Source organism: Myodes glareolus, chromosome 16, assembly GCF_982192425.1.
Source record: "Myodes glareolus chromosome 16, mMyoGla1.1, whole genome shotgun sequence".
Lineage (NCBI taxonomy): Eukaryota > Metazoa > Chordata > Mammalia > Rodentia > Cricetidae > Myodes > Myodes glareolus.
Genome location: NC_142041.1, coordinates 48,179,406 through 48,185,405, shown reverse-complemented (window position 1 = coordinate 48,185,405; position 6,000 = coordinate 48,179,406).

Below are 6,000 nucleotides of genomic sequence, written 5' to 3'. Positions count from 1 at the left end.
AAACAAATTTTAGTACAGATTATAAACAGCAAAAATGCTAATGTGTCTAAAAGTTATATTTTCACACACTAAAAAATTCTTGTAAGTTCCAGGAAGTCGACTCAGAGGATTAACCTTGAATAGGTCAGATGTACCCCTCCCTCAATTACCAGGCACTAAACAGCCCACTTCTTCCAACCTTTCCCTGGTCCTGACAGACTCCCCTTCAATCACCAGGACATAAGTAAATTTTTTTTTCCTAACTTAACTTGTCCTCTGCTCTGCCAGCACCTCACCAGGTCCAAGAAACTCTGGGCAGTTCCACAGAGCCTGGACAGCAGTGAAACAAACAGCTACTCCAGGAGGAGGCAGCACCCCAGCTTCCTCAGGTCCTCCAAGATTTCAACACCCACAAATTGACACAAAGTAGTCTCAAGAACTCATTGACCTCATTCCCTTAAATCTGCCATTTATAACTCCTCGGTTTTTTAATAAAAAAAGAAGTGAGGAATGTAAGTATCCTAGTACCCCTTGGAAACCTGGCACAGCCACCCCTCTGCTTATAGCAGGCAGTTCCAATTGTACACAGGTGCAAAGGTCCCTTTAAGAGACAAGCTCCACCCACTCCCACTATCTCTCTTCCTGCCAAGCAAGCTCATCTCAGCCTCTACCTCTCCTCTTCTCTCTCTCTCTCTCTCTCTCTCTCTCTCTCTCTCTCTCTCTCTCTCTCTCCTCCCTCTACCCTCCCAATACCCTCTTCTCGATAAAACTCCATACTTGGCTCTCTCTGCATAACATATTCTGTCACCTGCCACAATTCCCCCCACTTGTGCCGTATCCTCACAAAGAGGTCCTTCAGTATTGATAACGGTAACCTTAGCCATTTGAGTAAGAAGTAGGACTCAGTACAAGTGTGCCATCTATATTATTTTAGAAAGCTTGAAAAGGCATTTGAATTCCAAGTTATGTATTATTGGAAAATAGCAAAGTGTCCCTATTTTGTAACCTTGCGTAGACACAGTGGTACTGCTTAGATACTGTCCTTTGGTGGAAGCATGACATTGAAGCTAGAACTTCGGGAGTTTGAGTTGAGGCTCTTTTAGGCTACATTTGCATATCAGGATCTGAGCCAAGTCTTAGATCTCACCAGAAGCCTGCTCAGCCTCCATCCTCTCTGGGTCTTCTTTGTTCAACATGGATGGTCTTACCTTGCATTCTCCTCTGACTCATGGTGCAGCTTCGTTATCATGTTACATTGACACCTTTGCTGGGGCAGGCTGATGGGAGCTTGTTAGGGCACTCAGGGGTAAATTTAAATTCCAGACTTAAGCAAATTTCAGATTCTGTGGTGCTTGTGTAAAGAAACAAAGAAAAGCCTGGGAACATAGCAGTTGAATGTGAGGAGAAAAGAAATATCTTCCCTAAGATTCTTCCAAGTGCCCAAATGGATGCTGTCACAGACTCTGGGAATCTCCCTCCTCTTTCCTTGGCAGCAACTGGAGGAAGGAGGCTTGCTCCTGAGGAAGAATTAGCCTTCTGAATCAGCATGTGGAGTCCCTAAAGTTGTATGGAGGTTCCCGTTAGAGCTACGCCCCTAGCTAGTAAGAATCATTTTGCTCCTTTTACACCCTTTTACAATAATGAAATGAGTAGTGATCTCTAACCCACTGTGAAATCTGACCCCAGCGGTCCTGTATTCTTCACTATGAATTCAAGGCTGGTAACAGAGTGAATCTAGACCTCTTTCCTGCCATATTCAGGGACCTGCTTGTTTTCTTTGTTCAGTGTTTATTTTCAACGTAGAGTTGCAAAAAATTTAACGAATTATCGGAGATTCTAAGTTTAGGTTCTTCCTGGTTGAATAACACAGATGCTTCTCCGTCAAGCGGGGTTTAAGCTAGAATCTTCAAGAACAGCCACTTCCGATGAGCAAAGCGACAGCACACGCAGGAAAAGCTCCCTCCTCTGACTGCTGCTCTAGGAATGGAGGAGTGAAAACCACAGCTTCCAGAGGCAAGAAGCCAGCAGACAGACGAAGGCGGGAGAGGCTCCTGAGTGGTTGTTACTTCTTGGCTTCGGCTCTGCCCTTGAACTGTTTTCTATTTCTCACCACTCAAACGGTCTTAACTAGTGTTATAAGTAAGATGAAAAGCCACAAAGTCTTAAGCATGAAATTTGTGCCATGTCCTTTGCTGGGAGGAGTGTATTGCAAGCTCTCAAATGCTGAGATTTATTTCTGTCTCAAAGCTGTGTGTAGCATATCCTTCAGTAATCGAACAGCTGGCACTTAACTGTAGCATTTCTCAGGTTTACCCCCATGCTCAAATGGGAAGGGAGTGCTCAAAGTGTCTCCAGGAAGATACCATTCTTTTGACGTAGAGAAGATGGGTACCTCTGTGCCCACTCTTACCTTGAGTACTGGAACTTGATCCCATGAGTATAGTATCATGGGGTTTTCTAACTATGCACAAGGAGATTCAGTCTAGTAAATCTTGTGTTTCTAATGCTCTAAGATAAACCAGAAACAGTGTATATATGAGATATCACATGGTACACAATAAGCTTATTTCTTCTTACCTAAAATATAATAACTTAAAAAAGAAAAGGAAGGGTTTGAAGATGGCTCCATTGGCGAAGTGCTTGACATGTGAGAATGAGAACTCAGGTTTAGACACTTAGCATCCACATACAGATCCACGCTGAGAGATATACATCTGTATTGACAATGCTAGGAAAATGGAGACAGGTAGATCCATCACTAGGGCTTTGTGGTCAACCAGTCTAGCTGAACCTGTGAGCTTTGGGGTTATTGAGAAATTCTCAAGAAATCAGACAGAGAGTGATAGAGGAATATACCTGACATTGACCTCTGGCTTCATGTGTTTGTCTACACATAAATGCTCAAACACACACATGCACACTCACACACATACACACACAAGAATATATGCATATATATGCCATATACATACATGATAAAAAGAAAGAAAAAGAAACCAGAAATAGAATGGAAGAAGAGGAGAATCCAGATTTGGTATAACTATTATAAGTTTAAAAAACTTAATGAGGGTCTGGGGAGGAGGCTCCGTGCATTTAGGCATTTGCCAAGTAAGCATGAGAACCTAAATTCAAATTCTCAGAATTCATGTAAAACCTGGACACAGTAGCTAATGTCTGTAATCCTGGCATTCCTAAAGGAAATGGAAAGTGGAGATGAATGAATTCCAGGGATCTGGTGGGACAGCTAGGAAACAACCACAAGGTGGATGTCCTCTGACCTCCATAGGAGCACTGTGGTCCCTGGGTACCTGCGTGTACACACAAGAACACACACACATTCACACTCATACACACAAGATAAAAATTAATGAGGAAAAAGGAAATAGTAGATGTGTATGGGTAAAATGTGAAATCTTTTTTCAAAAGTCTATCAACTGTTAGAGAAGAGGCATGAGAAACCATGAATACTCCACATGGATAGTTTGAGAGAGAGGAAGACTGAGGATGTAGGTTCTATGGAACTAATACTCTTGTAAGGGATGAACAAATATGAAACTTAAGATTCATCAACCAGTGATGCAGAGTAGAAACACTCAGGTTTGTTCAGCCAGACACTTAATGCTTTGTTTTACACTCTCTTTGCTGCATTAGAAATAAAAATGGAAACAATCCCTATTGGTATCCGAGAATCTCAAAGGCCAGTCCTGCTGATCTGAAGGAGAAGGAAGCCTAGTTTTAAGATTTAGTCACAGGGTACAGTGGTCCCTGAGGGCCAGTGTGAAGCAGTGGCAGGCAGACCCAGAGTTTGTCGAGAGGAGCCTCCTGGTATGGAAATGCTCTGGGAGCTTGGGGCTTCCCCTGCACAAGTGAGATGTTTGAGGAGGAAAGAGAAGAAGCTCTGAGCATCCAATTTTGATTTGGGGAAGAACTTTAAGATCAGCATGAAATAGAAGTAGACTTCTGGAAGATTCCTACATCCTACCCAAACGTGCAGGAAGAGAATTTCTGTCAAGGACTTGAAAAGTGAAAATAGCTGTAGCATGAATGCCAGACGTGAAGCTGGTGGCCTACTTCTGCACATAGGAAGTGTGGTTTCCGGTTCCTGGTACAGATCTGAAATGGAAAAAGGGGTCTAATAGTGACCAAGAAGAGTTTCCTGACAGGGACAGAGCCGAAGAAAAAAAACCTGGCTGAATTAGTGAGGACAAAGTGAGCATTCTCTTCTGCATGATGCAGTTTTATCCAGTGTTGACTTTGGTTCAAATACCAAGGAAGCATCTTCTCTTCCCCACCCCCACCAAACATGTTCTCTTACAAGAAAGCTCTGCTGGATTTCTTCCGGATGGCTCAGCAAGTGCTCCTCCTTTTCCTAGCAGAAATCAGCAGCAATACCAAGCAATAGAGACCATCCAGGCCATCCAGACCTCACGCTTGTGGAAACAGATCAAAAGGCTTCCAACTTGTCACTTGTCACTGAAAATTTTGTTTCAGAGAGGTTAAATGAATATCAGCACATTTGGTCACACATTTTGGGTCTCTTTCCTTTTATGTAGTTTGAATGTAGAAAACTCAGGTTTATATAAACCACTGACTTATTTCCTGTAGTCAGAAGTCTGAACTTTATAGTGAAATGTCTTTAGTTGAGACTCTTTTAAAATATTTTATTTTATGTGTTTGATTGGCTTGCCTAGATGTATATATGTGCACTATGCATTTACATGTAAACCTAAAGTGGGCACAAAGATAGAAGAGGATACTGAGTCCTTAGAACTGGAGTTATAGACATTTTTGAACTGCCATGTAAATATGGGGAACCAAACCTGGGTTTTCCAAAAGAGAAGCAAATACTCTTAGCAGCTGAGCCATCTTTATAGCTCCTATATGAGGCTTTTAGTAAAGTTGTGTGATAGTCACATACTTAAACTTTAGGTATATGATGATTATTTTCTCATAGCAGATTCCTACATGTGGAACAATTTCTCTGGGTTAATTCCCAGATAAATTCCATAAGTTATAGATTGGTAAAGCCTTAAATCTGTGCTGGTGGTCCAGGCAGGTTGGTTTGAGAAAGAGAGTTTTGTGTAAAGGTAGAAACAACAGAGGGCAGATCTGGACTTGATTTGGGCATATGATATAACATGCTGAAAACTTTGCAAAGTAAAAACAAATCCCAGGGCACACCAGCACTGCTGTAGATACACAGCTGTGTCCCTGTCATTTACTAGATAAGACAGAGAAGAAGGAAGGAAAGACACTTGCCAAGTTGGTTTGATAGAAGTCTTTTTTCCCTTAGTGGTAAAAGTAGTATGTTCTCAACTGAACAAAGGCACCAAAATGTGTGTGTGTGTGTGTGTGTGTGTGTGTGTGTGTGTGTGTGTGTTTCAACATATATACTAGAGGGTTTTGGTTAGATTGTTCTCATCTTGACACAATCTAAGATCATCTGGGAAGAAGGAAACTCTATTGAGAAAATGCCTCCATCAGATTGGTCTGTAGCTAAGTTTGTATGTCATTTTCTTGATTAATAATTGGTGTAAAAGGGCCCAGCACACTGTGGGCAATGCCATTTCTGGGCAAGAGGTTCTGAGTTGCATAAGTGGACTGAGCAAGCCATGTGGAGCAATCCAGTAAGCAGCACTTTTCTATGGTCTCAGTTCTGGTTCCTGCTTCCAGGTTTTTGCCATACTTGAGTTTCTGCCTTGGCTTCCCTCAGTGAAAGACTATGATCAGGGTATATAAACCAAATAAATTCTTTTCTCCCCTAGTTGTTTTTCATCAGTGTTTTATCATAGCATCAGAAATCAAACTAGGGTGATGGAGTATACTATAGATATAACTCACTATCTTCCTCACTGGGTAGTAAATCATTAGTCTTTCAATGTCTTTAAAAGTTCTCCAGAAATACAATTTAAAACAATTGCATAGGGGCTGAAGAGATGGCTCAGTGATTAAGAGCATTGCCTGCTCTTCCAAAGGTCCTGAGTTCAATTCCCAGCAACCACACGGTGGCACACAACCATT